Below are 18,881 nucleotides of genomic sequence, written 5' to 3'. Positions count from 1 at the left end.
GAACATACACAAATGTCCAATAAGCACATGAAACGATGTTCAACATCATTAATCATTAGGGAAATACAAATGAAAACCAAAATTAGATACCATCTTACACCCATGGGAATGACTACTATGAAAAAAACAAAACAAAACAGAAAATATGTGTGTTGGTGAAGATGTGGAGAAAATGGAACCCTTGTGCACTTTTGGTGGGATTGTAAAATGATAGAGCTGCTATGGAAAAGAATGTGGTGGTTCTTACAAAAATTACAAATAGAATTACCATATAATCAAACTGTTCCACTTCTGGCTTATATTGAAAGGAACAGAAAGCAGGGACTTGAGCAGGTATTTGTGTACTAATGTCATATCAGCATTTTTCACAATAGTCAAAAGGCAAAAGCAATCCAAGTGTCCATTGACAGATAAACAAAATGTGGTATATGCATACAATAGAACATTATTCTGCCTGAAAAAAACAAGTTTGCATGGAAGTTTTGACACAGGCTATAACAGGATAAGCTTTGAGGACATTATGCTAAATGAAATAAACCAGTCACAAATGGACAAATACTGTATGATTCCACTCATGTGTGGCACCCAGAGTAGAAAAATTCAGAGAGACAGAAAGTAAAATGGTAGACATCAGGGGCTGGGGAAGGAGAAAATGATGCATTATTGTCAACAGGTACAGAATTTCAGTTTTGAAAGATGTAAATTCTGGAGATGGATGATGGTGATGGTTGAACAATGTAAATGTACTTAAGGCTACTGAACTGTAGGCCTAACAATGATTAAGATGGTAATTTTATGTTCTATATATTTTACCACAATTTTTAAATACTTTTTTAAAAATTAACTATTTATTTGCTTGTTGTCTGTAGTATGCCAGGCACTGTTATAGGAGCAGGGTATACATCATAACCTCACTTTATCCTCAACTTAAATTTTGAGGATAAAGTGAAGTTATGAAAAAGCTTTCACATTTCTTATATATGAACAAGCTTTGGATGCCAAAAATGTTTAGCTTCAGTTTCCATTGAGTGTGGAATATTGTCATTGGAATGGCAAATATTATTGTCTAGGATATTAAAATTGCATATTTAAAAAATATATGCAAAGGATATGAGATAAATTCATATTTATCAATGATTAAATTTATAAGTCAGAAAATCATGATTAGAACAGAAATAAATGATATAGGGAATGAGAAAAAATTAAAAAGATAAAAAAACTACAAGTTTGTTTTTTGAAAAGACATACAAAATTGATAAACCTTTAGCTAGACTTAGAAACACCAGATAACATAAATAATATTATAAATGATATTACCACTGTTACCACAGAGATACAAAGGATCATATGATACTATTATTAACAATTGTATTCTAACAACTTTGATAACCTAAAAGAAACATATAAATTCCTAGTAATATACCTTCTACCAAGACTGAATCATGAAGAAAGAGAAAATCTGAACAGACCAATAATGAGTAAAGAGATTGAATCAGTTATCAAAAACTCTCAACAAAGAAAAGCCCAGGACTGGATTGCTTGACTGGTGAATTTTACCAAATTCTTCTTTTAAAAAAGATTGATGACAATCCTTCTCAAACTTTCACAAATAACTGAAGAGGAGGAAATACTTCCAAGTTCATTTACGAGACCTGCATCACTCTGATATCAAAGCCAGACAAAAACACTACAAGAAAAGAAAATACAGGCAAATATTCCTGATAAACATCCATGCAAAATCCTCAGCAAAGCTCTAGCAAACAGAACTCAACAGCACATTGAAAGGATCATATACTCTGATCAAGTGTGATGTATTCATGAGATTCAAAGTTGGTTCAACGTAGGTAAATCAAGAAATGTGGTACACCACATTAACTGATGAAGGATAAAAATCATACAGTCATTTCAATAGATGGAGAAAAAGCATTTGACAAATTTCAACATCTTATGATGAAACTTGTCAACAAATTTAGGTATACAAGGAATTAACTCAACATAATAAAAGCCATAGGTGAAAGCTCAATGGCGAAAAAGAAAAATGTTTTTCCTCTAAGATCAGGAACAAAGCAAGAATGCCCACTCTTACCACTTTTATTTAAAGCAGTACTGCAAGTCCTTGCCAGGCAAAATAGATAAGAAAAGGGAATAAAAGGCATCCAAATTTGAAAGAAAAAGTAAAGTTGTCTCAGTTTGTAGATGACATGATCTTATATATAGAAAACTCTGAAGAATCCACAAAAAAAACCATTAGAATTATTAAACAAATTTTGTAAAGTTGCAGGATGCAAAAATCAACTTACAAAAATCAGTAGTGTTTCTTCATGATAAAAATAAACTATATGTAAAAGAAATTAGGCAAACAAACCCAACCATAAAAGAATCAAAAAAAAAAAATTTAAGCAGAGGTGAAATATATGCATACTGAAAAGTAAAAAAAAAAAAAAAAAATCCTGAGAAAAATAGGAAAAAGGACAAATAACTGGGAAGAAATCCCATGTTCATGAATTGAAACATTAATATTGTTAAAATGTCTATACTACCCAAAGTGATCCACACGTTCAGTGCAATCCTCATCCAAATTCTAAGTCGTTTTCCACAGAAATAGAAAAAAAAGTCCTAAACTTCATATTGAATTACAAAATACCCTGATTAGACAAAGCAACCTCAAGCAAGAAAAATAAAGCCAAAGGCATCATATTTCCTGATTTCAAAACATATTACAAAGCCACAGTAATGAAAAAAGTGTGGATACTGGCATTAAAACCAGACCCATAGACCAATGGAACATAATCAAGAGCCCAGAAATAAGCCCATACATGTAGGACTAACTAATTTTGGACAAGGGTGCCAAGAATACATAATGAAAAAAGAATAATCTCTTCAGCAAATGGTACTGGGAAAACTGAAAATCCACATGCACAAGTATGCAATTGAACATTTATCTTACAAACAAAAAAATCAACTCAAATGGATTAAAATGAAATAAGACCCCAAATGGCAAAACTGCTAAAAAAAAAGATAGGGGAAAATTTCCTTGACAGTGATCTTGGCAATAAATTTTTGGATGTCAATCCCTAACGTGAGGCAACAAAAACAAAAATAAACAAGTAAGACTACATCAAACTGAAAAGCTTCTGCATAGTAAAGGAAGCAATCAACACAGTGAAAAGGCAGCCTACACGACCCAAGAAAATATTAGGAGAAAATATTTGTGAATCATATATCTGATAAGGGACTAATATCCAAAATACATAAGTAGCTCACACAACAGAAAAAAAAATAATAATTAACTTGCAAAAATTGCCAAAGACCCTGAATGGACATTTTCCCAAAAAAGACATAACAAACGGACAACAGGTATATGAAAACATGGACAATATCACTAATCATTAGAGAAATACAAATCAAAACCTCCATAAGCTATCTCCACACACCTCTTGGGATGGCTATTGTTTTGAAAAATAAAAGGGGAGAATGTGGAGAAAAGGAAACCATTGCACACTGTTGGTGAAAATGTAAGTTGGTACAACCATACAGAAAACAGTAGAGAGTTTCCTTAAAAAATTAAAAATAAAACTATCATAATAAACTGACAATTCTACTTCTGGGTATATATCCCAAAGGAATTGAACTTAATATCTCAAAGAGATATTTACACCTGGTATCATAATTGCAGCATTATAACCAAGATACGGAAACAACCTAAATGTCCATGGATGGATGAATGCATAAAGAAAATGTGGTATACACATGCAATGGAATATTATTCAACCTTGAAAAATGAAGGGAATCCTGACATTTGGGACAACATGGGTGACTCTGGAAGGTATTAGCTAAGTGAAATATGCCAGACACAGAAAGATAAATATGACATGACTTTAGTTATATGTGGAATCTTCTTTTAGATTCACAGAAGCATAGAATGGTGATTGCCAGAGTCTGGTGGAAGGGGGAAATGTGGAGGTAATGTTTAAGGGGTACAAAGTTTCAGTTATGCAAGATAAATACGTTCTGGGGTTGCCCTATATTGTATAGTGCCTCCAGATAACAACACTATATTGGATATTTAAAATTTGCTAAGAAGGCAGACCTTATGTTTAGTGTTTTTACCATAAAAAGTCCAATAAAGGGGATGGGAGGAAACTTTGGGATGTGTGGTATATGTCTATGGCCTTGACAACGGTGACTTTTTTTCATGAGTGTATACTTATCCCCAAACACATTGAGTTGTATACACTAAATACAGCTTTTTATATGGCAATCACACTTGAGTAAAGTTTTCTGGAAACAAAGAGAATAACAATTTTTGATTATGCAACACTGATTTTTGGCATGTAACTTACTTTGGGCATGTAACCCAGTTCAAACACCTGCAGGACAATGCAATAGCAAAACCCCAATCTTAGCAAACATCCCAATTCTATGTGGATGAGGTTTCTTATTACTTACTTCCATAAAAGCAAAAATTAGAAACAAAATGGAATTCTTTCTTATTTTAGGAATATTCATCCATGATTACATAAAGTAATAGATAAAATGAATGAGTCACAGCTCTGTGCTTAGTGAAGAATCTCAAACACACATCGCTCAGAAAGAAGCAAGTCACCAAAATGCATACAATTTTGTAGTGTGACTATCTACATAAAGGACAAAAAGTGGCAAAATTAAGTAGCATTATTTAGGAATACAATCAGCTGTGCTAAAACTAAAAAAGTCAAGAAGATCATTATCATAAAAGACATGGTAGTGACTTCCTCTAGCAGAAGAGAAAAGTACGTAATTCAACAAGAACACATAAAAAATTTCCCAAAGACAGGTAATATGTTTACTTTGTGTAGAGTAACTAAGGGGAACATCTTATTTTATTATTAAGCTGAAAGCGTACATTAAAAATACTCTTTTATGTGTATAATAAGGGTTCACATTACTGTCTTCACCTTAGAATAATTTGAAGCTTTAAAAAGTATGGATTCCAGGACCCCATACCCAGAGAGAATGATTTAATTGGTCGGCTGTGGGGCCCAGGCAGAAATAGTATTTTATGTTCCTCAAAAGATTTTTATATGTAGCCAAGTTTGAGAACCACAATCACTGATGCATTTCACCATAGGAAATAAATATTATTTATTAAAAAAATGAAGAGGAGGGAGAGAAGAGAGAGAAATAAAGAAAACTGAAAGGAAAACAAAGTTTTACCTTTTCATAGAAATACATTTGTCATGGAGGGCTGTGGGTAACATTAGTATCAGAACCGAAAAGAACAAATGGCAAAAAATTAAACAAGGAGTGTATTTCTGGAAATGGGTTTTCTGGGATCTTGTAAAGACTAGAGATACAGAGTCTTTCAGATTATATAAACACTGAGGCTTTGGTGGTGTAGGGCCCCCAGCTAACCTCACAGAGGCTGTGTTCTTACAGTCTGTTTCAGATATTCCCTAGCTTATTGGAAAATTTTATCTAGTTGCCAAAGAAAGCTCTATTCTACTCAACTTTATTGCAATGTGCTTATGATATTTAATATATTCCAAGATAACTTTCAGTCAGTGACTCAACTCATGAAAATGTATCTAGGAAAAAATAACTCACACTAAAGAAGACCTAGAAATATATTAACAAGAGTAAAACATTAATGAGTGATAAAATTATTAATTTCTCAGTATGTTCATTTCTTGTTTTCTTTTTAAAATTAACTCAACTAACAAATTTAATCTTAGTATAGATTAAAAGAACCTTTTAATATTTTGGACTATGCTTATATTTAAAGCAATTAAGAAAATAAAAGCGTCACCCAGTCAAATGAATTCCTGTGAGTCTGTGATAATCAGGATAATCACCTAATTCCATAGTTTAGTTTCCACCAGAGTGGGACAATTAAGGGAATTCTAATTAACCATTAAGAAATAAACAACTAAAATGAATACAGGATGTTCTCTTGGTGCAAAGCACAATAGATTTTTTTTTGTTTTACAGTATCTAGGCCAGGTGTGGTAGCTCACTTATGTAATCCTAGCACTTTGGGAGGCTGAGGCAGGTGAATCACTTGAGGTCAGGACTTTGAGACCAGTCTGGCCAACATGGAGAAACCCAGTCTCTACTAAACATACAAAAATTAGCTGGGCATGGTGGCACATGCCTGTAATCTCAGCTGCTCGGGAGGCTGAAGCAGGAGAATTAGGTGAACCCAAGAGGCAGAGGCTGCAGTGAGCCGAGATCGTGCCACTGCACTCCAGCCTGGGCAACAGAGTGAAACTCCACCTCAAAAAAAAATTATTTTAATTAAAAAAAATTTAAAAAGTATGTAGATTAGGCAACCAGGGAAATAATACATACTAGCATTTTGTAAAGGGAAAAAACGTTGTTAGACAAAAAAAAGCCAAAAAAGCCTTATGGTACATTATTTTGGTAGGGAACTTTGGAATAAGGTATGGTTCAAGGACATTTACATATGAGGACTGCAGCATTATTGTGGGGTGAATTACATCCTTTCCCCCAAAATTCCTAAGTTGAAGTCCCAGCCAACCCCTGGTATCTCAAATGAAGTCATATTTGGAAATAAGGCCTTTAAAGAGATAATTAAGGTTAAATGAGAGAATATGGGTAAGCTATAATCCATGTTAGTATATTTGGAGATAGCGCTGTAAGAAAGGTCTTTTTTTTTTTTTTTTGAGACGGAGTCTCGATCTGTCTCCCAGGCTGGAGTGCAGTGGCGCGATCTCGGCTCACTGCAAGCTCCACCTCCTGGGTTCACGCCATTCTCCTGCCTCAGCCTCCTGAGTAGCTGAGACTACAGGCGCCTGCCACCACACCTGGCTAATTTTTTTGTATTTTTAGTAGAGACGGGGTTTCACCATGTTAGCCAGGATGGTCTTGATCTCCTGACCTCATGATTCACCTGCCTCAGCCTCCCAAAGTGCTGGGATTACAGGCGTGAGCCACCACACCTGGCCAAGAAAGGTCCTTAAATTGAACTGAAGCCCTAAGGGTGGAGCAGTAATCCAATGTGACTTCTGTCCTTAGAAAGTGAGAGACAGATGCCAGGCATGAACATGTTACACATCCCTAATCTGAAAATCCAAAATTGGTAATGCTTCAAAAGTCAAAATTTTTTCAGCACAGAGTTATAACGTCAGTGAAAAATTCCACACCTGGTCTCATGTGATGGGTCATATATATTATTTAAAATATTGTATAAAATTACCTTCAGTCTATGTGCATAGGTGTATATGAAGCATAAGTGAATTTTGTGCTTGGATCTGGACCCCATTCCCAAGATATTTCATGTATATGCAAATACTTCAAATTCTGAAAAAATAAAAAATTCAAGACAATTCTGGTCCCAAGGATTTCCAATAAGGAATACTCAAAAGCTACATGCACAGAGGAAAGAACTTGTAATAACACAAATAGAAGAAAATCATCTTCAAGCCGTGGAGAGAGGCCTCAGAAGAAACCAAGCCTGCTATCACTTTGATCCTGGACTTCCAGCCTCCAGAACTGTGAGAAAGTTAACTTCTCTTGTTTAAGATGCCTAGTCTGTGGTATTTTATTATGACAGCTCAAGCAAACTAAAATAGGCACTAAAATGTAAAGATAGAAAATATAGGAACACATGAATAATATTTATTAATTTTAGGGGGCTTCTTAAGCCTAATGACAAAGGCAAAAGCAATAAAAGAAAATCTAGACTAAATTAAACAAATTGGAAAAGAAATTTTCATCAAAATTACTAGAAACAATATGCGAAGACAACGAAAATCAAGAAAAACATATTTACATTATCTTATAACAAAGGTTAATATAGTTAATGAAGACAGACCACTTCTGAATAAATACAAGAAAGCAAGCAGCTCAGTAGAAATTCTTGGCAAGAAAATAAATGGGTAATTCTCAAGAGAAGAAAAATAAATGTTTAATAATTAGCACATGAATTTTTAAAAAACATTCAACCCCATTATTAATCATAGATGTAAATTAAAACAATCTACAATTTCATCTGCTTGATTAGGAAATTTTTCTATTTAAAAAATTGAAATTTCTTTTTAAAAAGTTTGGTGAGAATTTAAAGAAATTGACAAATTATTTCACCTAAATTAAAAAAGGAAAGGAACCTGATGGGAGTGGTGGGATTATAAGAAAGGTTTAGGTTTTTGAATTACAGAGACAGGGAAAGATATCCACAGACTCTGGAGAGGCCAAGCATGGTGGCTCAGTAATCGCAGCACTTTGGGAGGCCAAAGCAGGTAGATTGCTTGAGCTCAGGAGTTTGAGACTAGCCTGGGCAACATGGCTAAATCCTGCCTCTATTAAAAATACAAAAAATTAGCTGGACATGCTGGCACATGCACCTGTGGTCATGGCTACTTGAGAGGCTGAGGTGGGAGGATTGCTAGAGCCTGTGAAGTTTAGGCTGCAGTGAGCTGTGATCATGCTATTATACTTCAGCCTGGGTGACAGAGTGAGACTATGTCTCAAAAAAATTTTTTAAAAAGACTCCAGAGAACCAAACAACAAGCAACCTCAACAGAGAGTATGTGAAGAAACAGCCCTAAGAACATGGGGTTAGGTGAAAATTTACATTTGATACAAATTCTTAACTGACAATATATGTTAAAGTCATACTTTTACATATGTTTAAGCTCAGAAATTACCTTATAAAAAGCCGTTTGTGACAAACTGACAACCAACAGAATACTGAAAGGGGAAAAGTTGAAAGCATTCCCTTTGAGAACCATAACAAGACAAGGATGCCCACTCTCACCACTTCTATTCAACAGAGTACTGGAAGCCCTAGCTAGAGCATTCAGAAAAGAGAAAGAAAGGGCATTTAAATTGGTAAGGAGGAAGTCAAACTGTCACTGTTTGCTGATGATATGATCATATACCTAGAGAACCCTAAAGACTCCTCCAAAAAGCTCCTAAAACTGATAAATGAATTCAGCAAAGTTTCCGGCTACAAAATTAATATACATAATTCAGTAGCCCTGCTATACAACAACAGTGACAAAGCTGAGAATCAAATCAAGAACTCAACCACTTTTACAAGAGCTGCAAAAAAAAAAAAAAAAAAAAAAAAAAATTGGAACTATACCTAACCAAGGAGGTGAAAGACCTCTACAAGGAAAACTATAAAACACTGCTGAAAGAAATTACAGGCAACACAAACAAATGGAAACACGTCCCAGGTTCGGGGATGGGTAGAATCAATATTGTGAAAATGACCATCCTGCCAAAAGCAATCTACAAATTCAATGTAGTTCCCATGAAAATGCCACCATCATTCTCACAGAACTAGAGAAAACAATCCTAAAATTCATACAGAACAGAAAAGAGCCCACATAGCCAAAGCAAGACTAACTAAAAAGAACAAATCTGGAGGCATCGCATTACTTGACTTTAAACTGTACTATATGGCCATAGTCACCAAAACAGCATGGTAGTGGTATAAAAATAGGAACATAGACCAATGGAACAGAATAGAGAACCAATAAATAAACCCCAAATACTTACAGCCAACTGATCTTTGACAAAGCAAGCAAAAACATAAATTAGAGAAAGGACACCCTATTCAAAAAATGGTGCTGGGATAATTGGCAAGCCACATGTAGGAGAATGCAACTGGATCCTCATCTCTCACCTTATACAAAAATCAACTCAAGATGGATCAAGGACTTAAATCTAAGACCTGAAGCTATAAAAATTCTAGAAGATAACATCGGAAAAACCCTTCTAGCCATTGGCTTAGGCAAAGACTTCACGACCAAGAACCCAAAAGCAAATGCAACAAAAACAAAGATAAACAGGTGGGACTTAATTAAAGAGCTGCTGCATAGCAAAAGGAACAGTGAGCAGAGTAAACAGACAACCTACAGAATGGGAGAAAAATCTTCACAATATATACCTCTGACAAAGGACTAATATCCAGAAACTACAATGAGCTCAAATAAACTAGCAAGAAATAAACAATCCCATCAAAAAGTAGGCTAAGGACATAAATAGACAATTGTCCAAAGAAGATACACAAATGGTCAACAAACATATGAAAAAATGTTCAACATCACTAATGATCAGGGAAATGAAAATCAAAACCACAATGTGATACCACCTTACTACTGCAAGAATGGCCATAATCAAAAAATCAAAAAATAATAGATGTTGGTGTGGATGTGGCACAAAGGGAACAATTTTACACTGCTGGTGGGAATGTAAACTAGTACAACCACTATGGAAAACAGTGTGAATAGTCCTTAAAGAACCAAGAGTAGAAATACCATTTGATCCAGCAATCCCACTACTGGGTATCTACCCAGAGGAAAAGAAGTAATTATACGAAAAAAGATACTTGCGCACACATGTTTATAGCAGCACAGTTGACAGTTTCAAAAATATGTAACCAAATGCCCACCAGTCAATGAGTAGATAAAGAAAGAGTATACACACACACACACACACACACACACACACACACTACTCAGCCATGAAAAGGAACGAATTAGTGGCATTTGGCATTTGCAGCAACCTGGATGGAACTAGAGACTGTTATTCTAAGTAAACTAACTTGGGAATGGAAACCAAACATCCTATGTTCTTACTCGTAAGTGGGAGCTAAGCTATGAGGATGCAGAGGCATAAGAATGATACAATGGACTTTGAGGACTTGGGAAAGGGTGGGAGGTGGAAGAGAGATGAGGGATTAAAAAACTACAAATTGGGTTCACTGTGTACTGCTCACGTGGTGGGTGCACCAAAATCTCTCAAATCACCACTAAAGAACGTACTCATGTAACCAAATACCACCTATTCCCCGAAAACCTATGGAAATAATAAATCAAATTAAAATTAAATTTAAAAATAAAAGAAATTACCTTATAAGAAATTGTGGTAGGCTATTGGTTCTCTATACAAATATATATTCCCTTCTTCTTTCCTAGTAATACAACTTAGTTTTGAATAAACACATTTCGTAGACTTCCTTATGATTTAACCACGCAACTAAATTTTGGTTAATTCATTATAAGTATAATTAATACACAAAAGCTTCAAGAAAACAATTTTAAAAGACACCAAGTATGTGTCCTTCCTTTGCCTCTTTCCCTGCCTTATTTTTTCTTGCCAGCCAGATGAAAGCTATAATAACCAGAGCTAAAGCAGTCTCTTGAATTATCATTCCTCTCACAATATTTCAGGCAGCCCTCTCTCCGTCTCCACTCTCACTGTACTGCTCTAGTGCAGTTCATTACTTTTTATCCTCACTATTGGACTAGCCGTCTACTAGAATAGTCAACTTGTCTGTGTAATATCCTTCTATACTTGCTAGTAGGAGGTACTGTATTAATATTTATTGAATGCAAAATATCATGTTCTGAGAATAGATTTTCAATGAGCTTATAGTGGATTTGTGTTTTCATTTAGGTTTTAGTAATATTTAGGCATGGTGAGGCCAACAGATCAGGAAATGACTGCCATGGAAAAGATAGGTTTTTATACTCACAGAACCTGAGTGAAGGGAGAACACTTCACTGTAGGGAGGCTGCACAGGCAAACACTTGGATTGATCCGGAGGCAGAAGGAGATGCAAAATTGTGGGCAAGCACCTTTATTGTAGTTTCTATGAGAAGCAGATTTACAATTGGCTAGTTTGAATAATTTCAGTAAACTCTGGGGCATGGTGGCTCTTCCTAGTCTCTGGTACTTAACCCTAGGATGATTAGGGCAGGTAGATAGTGGCTCTGAGTGTGAGGGCTTCATAAAGGAAGTAGGTGGAGATGTGGGCTCTAGAGTGATTGATTTGCATTTGAAAAATGCACTCAAGAGGAAGTGCTTTACTATCGCTAGGAAGCATCAGAATACAGAAAATAAGACATAGTGAATATGATCTGTATACCCAGCTCCCCTATTCTGGTGACACTCCTTCATCAATAAGGTCACCAAGGTGGAGTTCCAGTAGGCATGTTTGTCTAACGTATCCTGCCATCTGTCTAAAATAACTAGTCTGAGGGTGGCCATTTGACCCAAGATAGGTCAGAGAATTTAGAAATAAAACTAAAGGATGCCTGCAACAATGTGTCCAGGCTCGTGTATTCTCCGGAGACATGTTTTCTTTAGGTATGGTAAAGTAGAGATGGACGTTCCGCAGAAAGGGAAATTAAATAGATGAGCTGAAACACACAGTTTCTGTCACCCAGGTTGGGGTGCAGTGGTGAGATCATGACTCACTGCAGCCTCAACCTCCCAGGCTCAAGTGATCTTCTTGCCTCAGCCTTCTAAGTAGCTGGGAGCACAGGTGTACACCACCACACCAGCCAATTTTTAAAAATTTTTTGTAGAGATGGGGTCTCACTATGTTGCCCAAGCTGAAGTTCTGAGCTCAAGTGATCTTCCTGCCTCAGCCTCCTCCCACAGTGTAGGATTACAGATGTGAGCCACTGCCCCTACCCCCTCTCACTTTTTAATCTTTGATTTCCATATCTTCCTGATGTTGTACTGTATTCTTGATCTATGTGATTCCTTGTACCTTTACATGAACTCCTTTTATGTTTGACATTGCTGGCAGTTAGAGTAAATCTACTTAACATAGACATTTCCAAGAAATTATCATTAGAATGTACAAAGACTAAAAGACCAAAAAGTAAGCTAGTGGAAAAAACTCCAAACACACTTGGTTTCTTTCTCTGAACTCCTTCCTGACCTTTTAATCAACGATTTTAAACTCTTCATTTCCCAGTTCCTCCAAGACAACTTTCCAGACAATTTGTGTGAGTCATTTGACTCAAATCCTTCAAGAATCCATTCCATACTAAACATTCTTATTCCCCTCTTAAATGAGATTGTGTATATGCTGGGTCTAGTATGATCTTGTCACCCACTGATTTTTCAATATCTATTCATTTCCTTCCATTGTCTTGTCACTTATTCAATGCATGCTTCTGTAAAACAATTAAACAAGTAGGCATGTATGCAACTGATCAGTGGAGGAATTAGGTTACTATAACCAGAAGTTGTATTGATTGGTCCATGATTTTGACCACTACAATAATTCTTGTAGCACCAACATACAGCAGATGAAACCAAAGTGTACTTGCACAGCTGAGCTCAGCAAGTCATACAGGAATTTCAGGACTGCGCAGAGTGTGCTTCAACCAACGTTTTCAGATGAGTTATCCGTGTGCTTTCTTTTGAAAGTGCTTCTTTATTGCCTAGTTCTCCTGGTCTTCGGGTAATTTGCTCTTGCCTTCAAAATTCAACAGCCTTAAACATTTTATACTATGTTTACATCAAGGGTCCTTGCCTCCCATCCACCCCCACTGTTTTAGGTAGAGTCATACATTTACTCAAAAGTTCCTCTATTTATTAGGAATTCAGATACTTTAAACTGTACTAGTGGTTTGAATATGATTGCTAGTGTTTATATTAGTGCTGGGTAACTAGATTACCTATGACTTTAGTGGCTTGCTCTAATCCTATTTTTCCAAAGGCTTTCTTCTTTTCATATTATTCAAAACATGAGGTTTTTCAGAAACTTATATGTTATAGTAAAAAAAAAAAACTGTGTGTGAGTATGTGCATTTGTGTGTGCATTCCATTAAGTGTAATACACAAGAAAATTGGTTTCTAGTCCTGGCTTAATATTTGTGCATGTATAAATATCTGTAGATTTTATTGTTAACTGTTTCTTTATGTTTGGCTCAACTAGATGTACTTTTCATGTGTTCCACATCTACTCAAGTTCAACTGTAGCTTATACATCTTATATACTAGCATATATCTGTACCGATATTTCAGGACTAAATAACATATACTTCAATTATGTAGTGGAAAAAATATATATGAGTATAAAGTAGGAGTCTTCTTGATAAACATCAATATTCATTTTGAGTGAAAATAAGTAAAATATAGTTCAGTAAAAACTGAAACACCATATCATCACAAAAACTCTATGCAATGGTCCTACTGACCTAGATCCTAAATATGAAAATTTTCATTGTCATTGAAACAAATTCTAATTAGAAATTACATGAACTGCGGATAATGTTAACATTCAGATTTACAGTTGCCTCTATTTGAACCTAGGGATATTTCAAGGGCTATTTAAGCCTTACTAAAATGTCTGGTCAAATAATTATTTTTTCTTAATAATGTAAATGAACCAAGTTATATCATTGTGCTCGGACTATAATTAAATATAATTATATTAACAGTAATATTTATCATTATGATTTAAATTACATCTTTAAATATAGACCTTTTTAACATTCAGATGCTAATTCTCTTAATTTTATTGAGAGATAAAGCAGTATTTGATGCTTTCAAGGTACGTAACAAATGGTTTACTTGAATACAATGTTAAAGTAATTAGATTCATCCATGGCTTTGACTTTTTAATTTAAAATCACTGATTGAAAGTATAATAAACTCAATCACATAGTTCTTTTGTTTAAAGAATGGCCTTGGACCAGAAAAAAAAGAACTAGTCCCTGATTTTATAAGAAAGAAGTAATTGGGCTCTAAGGCTTAATGAAGAACAATGCAGTTAGTTGACCATGGCAATGAAGCCTCTCTTCTGAAGCCTGTCTCAAATCAATTCAAGCAATAAAAGAAAGTTAGATTTATAACTGGCAATGACTGAATATAGAGGGTTGATGTCACAAGGACTATCTCCACCTCTTCGTTAAGAATTTTGTTTAGTGTCAACTTTATTCACTGAGGGTACTTCCTCAAAAGGCTGAACCCAGGAATGCTGGGAGCTTTTGGTTAACACCTTTAGACTATTAGAATCTGAAGGTAAGTATACTTCTCTCTTACATCTTCAGGTTGAATAAACCTGCAAAGGATTGATAGCTTGGCTGTGATTTCTTTTTGTTTATTAATTAAGCAACCATAATCCTGAGACTGTGACCTTAAATACAGCAAATGTATTTGCTTCCAAGGTAGAGAAACTGGAAAACTCAATGTTAAATAATGTCTCTTTATGTAATATTGCATTGTGTGTTAGGTAGTAGATTGCATTGTGTGTTAGGATGGGCTTGATGATATACTTTTAAAATACCACTTAAATCTTAAAAAATACTATATATATACGCACATATATATATAACTCAACTATACATATCTAAAAAACAAGTTGGCTAAGAGATTCTCATCTACAGATTCAGGAAGATGAGGCAGATGTAGATATACTATCTGGGATATAAGGCCCCTTTTAACATGCAAGGGAGACCTGATGAGACCTACTTTTGAATTCAAAATAAATTTGTAACGATGAAAATTGTACACTACATTTTAAATATTTCAACTGGAAATGACACATGCTACTTCCTCACAGCACATTGGCCAGTTCTGATTCTCATTGACCCGTTTAACTAAAAGGGAAACATGCGGGAAAGAAACTGATGTCATTCAAAGAGTAAATATCTCTACCACATGCAGTGATATATTTTCAAAAAGATAGCATCTGTTTATAAATCAATGACAAAGATGTCACCATTCTTACCTTTTGACAATCAAAATTCTTCAATCAATAAAAACCAGTTACCTTTCACTGAAAAGTCAAAATTAATCTTTGTATCCATATATGATACATAGTTAGCAAAATATCAATTTATATATGGACATGTTATTAATATTGATAAGTAAGTTGGAAGAGAACATATAATCAGGAGATAAACTAATTATAACAAGCTATTTTTAAACATGACTTTGACACTTTTTGTTAATCAATATTTGCAGGGATTTAGTTACTTCAAATAAGCCTATTTTGTCATTTGAGAAGCATTGCGTACTTCATCCTGCCAATAAGTAAAGTTTCATTTAAAGTGCAGGCTTAAATGTATGGATTCTTCTATAAAGAGTATATTTAACAAACTATATCAAGTGTTGGCAGAAAATTTTAGCTCTAGGTACAAAAGGTGCATTGCAGTGTATAAAGAAACCTAGTATAAAAATAGTCATATATAATCAGGTAAAGAAAGAAACGGCTATGACCTGGGTCTGGTTCAAGTTAAATAAGTCAAATAATAATTTGTAGTTAAGGGTCATATTCTTTTCCCGCCCTTTCCTTACTGAAAAGCTTTTGAATCCAAAATAAAACAAGCCTGTAACAATAAGGATTATTTGAATATTAAAAAATTTTAAAACATCACTTACAATGTTTTAAAATACTTAAACTAGTACTATTAAAACATTCTACTATTAGAAACACTAATGATATGTCTGATATCACTTATTTTCTTTCAAGACCATTTGAAATCATTGGCAAACTAGATAATGCCAAACATTTCTCCCTGTGGCCTTGGACCAACCCAGTTCTCCCTAGTTTCTTGCTTGCAGTTCTCAAGAAGAAACGCAGAATGTGCTAGGAATGCAACATTCTGAGATAAGAAGGGATGTTCTAGAACAGCCCGGTCTTAGTTCAAATTTCTTTTAGAAACAGAACATCCTTTCATGCTTTCACCTAAGGTATAAAACCCAGGGCGGGCTTTGCCAGATCATCAGCTGTGGTGCAACAGGGTCTTGCACAGATGAGATTACATCCACCCTGGGCAGCTTTCCTGAGCCTTGGGGGACCAACTTAATGATGAACCCTAATTTTCTGTTGTCCCTTGCTGCCTATCTGTAGGTAATAAACCCACTTTATGTAATTAGTTTATGAGGATTCTGTCTCACCAGACTCAGGCAAGTTGGTAACCAGTAGACAGTGAACCTACTTGACAGATATGTCAAGTGCTATGTGATTGCTTTTACCTCCAAGTTGTTTATCATTGTTTTAGTAGTATTCTATGATGTTATGGCTACATATGGCTGTTTCCATGCCATTAAGCATCAGGAGGGAAATCAACTCAGCTGATACTTGGTGTAACATCTAGCTATTTCAATTTTTCAGAGTCTTAAGGATTCAATTAAATATGATGGTGTTGATGAGTGATGGCAATCATATCAAACATTGCTTGAGTAGTTACCATGAAGAATTATTGTATAAAGCACTTGGCATATAGTAACTTTTAAATCCACACTATCATTCTAATAATATAAGGCAGGTTCTTTTTTTTTTTTTTTTTTTTTTTTTTAGCTGGGCATGGTGGTGCATGCCTGTAATCCCGGCTACTCATGAGGCCGAAGCATGAGAATCGCTTGAACCCAGGAGGTGGAGGTTGCAGTGAGCTGAGATCGTGCCATTGCACTCCAGCCTGGCGACAGAGCGAGACTCTGTCTCAAAATAAATAAATAAATAAATAAATGTCACTTTTAATTATTTCATTAGGGTGAGATGTGCATTACTTTTCTACTCATTGCCTTCTTCTTTTTCTTGTCTGACATTTACTTTAAAAGAAGACTGTGAGCGATCTGAATGCAACACTCGGAGCACTCAAATGTGAGCAGAAATACAGTTTTTCATGTAAACTAAGTGAAGAAGGTAAGTTCTGAAGTTAAACTCTATGGAGTTCTCTTTATAGATTTATTTGTGTGTGAACTTTATATAGAGCAATCAGTGTTTTGTGATCTCCCGAGTTCAATTTGAATCCAGAGTGATGCTGCATTGAGATCATTATCATCATGCCACTATTTTTCACTCCAGATAAAATCACTGTTTAAAGGACACTCAGGAGTCATACATACAGTTTTTAACAGGAAAAAAATGAAACATGCAAAAGTGGCTATAATAAAAAAGAATGTCTTTTTACATTATCTGTGAAGACAACACCTAAGACATCTGAAATTATAAAAATGCCAGCTTCTTTTATTTTACCCTAAAGTTATTTTTTTCTTTTCATAATTAAGATTATTTGGGGGGTGTGAGTGTTTTGCTATGTATGAATGTAGGGAAAGATTGAGTACCTACTGTCAAAAGATTCTGGAAACATTCTCTGTTCCCTAAATTATCTCTTCCTTTTCCTTGAACTGAAAACTGGTCATCATTCAATTGAATTTTCTAGATATTCAGTTGAAAAGGCAACATCTTATACCATTATTGGATTCTACCCTGAGGTCCTGGGTTTACCAGTGTCTTCCAGCAGTTCACAGAGGGGTCCTGTAAGTAGAAAACATGGAGGGGAACACACTGGGGAAGGAGACAAATGCCAGGAATTAAGAAAGAGGCACTGAAAAGGGAAACAGAAAAATCCACAAAACTGAACACTCTGGAATGCACACATTTCAGCCCAGCTCTCCGTAGATGTGTGCAGTGCATTGCACAAAGCTTTCTGCAGACTAGAAAATCGATGTTTGCGGAACATGTGAAAATGAAGGAACAAAACAGAATAGAATTCTAAATGTGATGTAAAAAGTGTTGTCCCTAAAACAATTAAGAAGCCTTGCAGTGTAGTTCATTTATATTTATTGGCCAATGAATATTCAGATGCTTACTATATCTCACGCGTTTTTCAAAGTACCTTGTATAGAGTTAATAATTTAATCCTCATAAGAACTTTATGAGATAGAAGCATTATTATTACTATTTTATAGATGAAAAACATAAGGCAAAAGAAGATCATGTCATTTGCCTAAAATCATACAGCAGATAGCAAATGGGTAAGCTAGGACTAACACCTAGTGGTCTTATTGCTGATCTGGGATCTTAACAGCTGACATAAATGCTATTTAGTATTAATAGTAAGCTCCCTGAATATCAGGTGAATGACTGTACTTAAGAAATGATTGTACTTTAAGTAACGTTCTGAAATTTCAGAAGTCATTTAAATTTCGAACTTTAGAATTACAATGATAGGATAACCCTTTCTTTACAATATGAATTGTCTTCCTACTTCTTTGTTCTGTGGAATGGTTGCTACATCTTATAAGATTTCTGTACAAACCATTTTTAAACCAACTTGAATAAAAAGGAGAGACATCAAATTTATAATCTGTCACTTATTTTTCTATGAATAAGC

At 35.0% G+C, this 18,881-nt stretch overlaps 1 protein-coding gene and 1 long non-coding RNA gene across 2 annotated transcripts in view; one reads left to right on the top strand and one right to left on the bottom strand.

Moving 5' to 3' along the window:
• Window positions 1–18,881, bottom strand: part of MALRD1 (MAM and LDL receptor class A domain containing 1) — a 689,301-nt gene that overhangs the window by 258,534 nt on the left and 411,886 nt on the right. The gene's annotated exons all lie outside the window — the stretch shown is intronic.
• LOC134759156 (uncharacterized) overlaps window positions 16,437–18,881 on the top strand; it is a 71,256-nt gene continuing 68,811 nt past the window's right edge. Inside the window, exons 1-2 of the long non-coding RNA XR_010135082.1 lie at window positions 16,437–16,452; window positions 17,323–17,407. This is a non-coding gene — a long non-coding RNA (uncharacterized lncRNA). The remainder of the gene's footprint in view (window positions 16,453–17,322; window positions 17,408–18,881) is intronic.

Source organism: Gorilla gorilla, chromosome 8 (assembly GCF_029281585.2).
Source record: "Gorilla gorilla gorilla isolate KB3781 chromosome 8, NHGRI_mGorGor1-v2.1_pri, whole genome shotgun sequence".
Lineage (NCBI taxonomy): Eukaryota > Metazoa > Chordata > Mammalia > Primates > Hominidae > Gorilla > Gorilla gorilla.
This window is presented reverse-complemented; position numbering and strand designations above follow the sequence as displayed.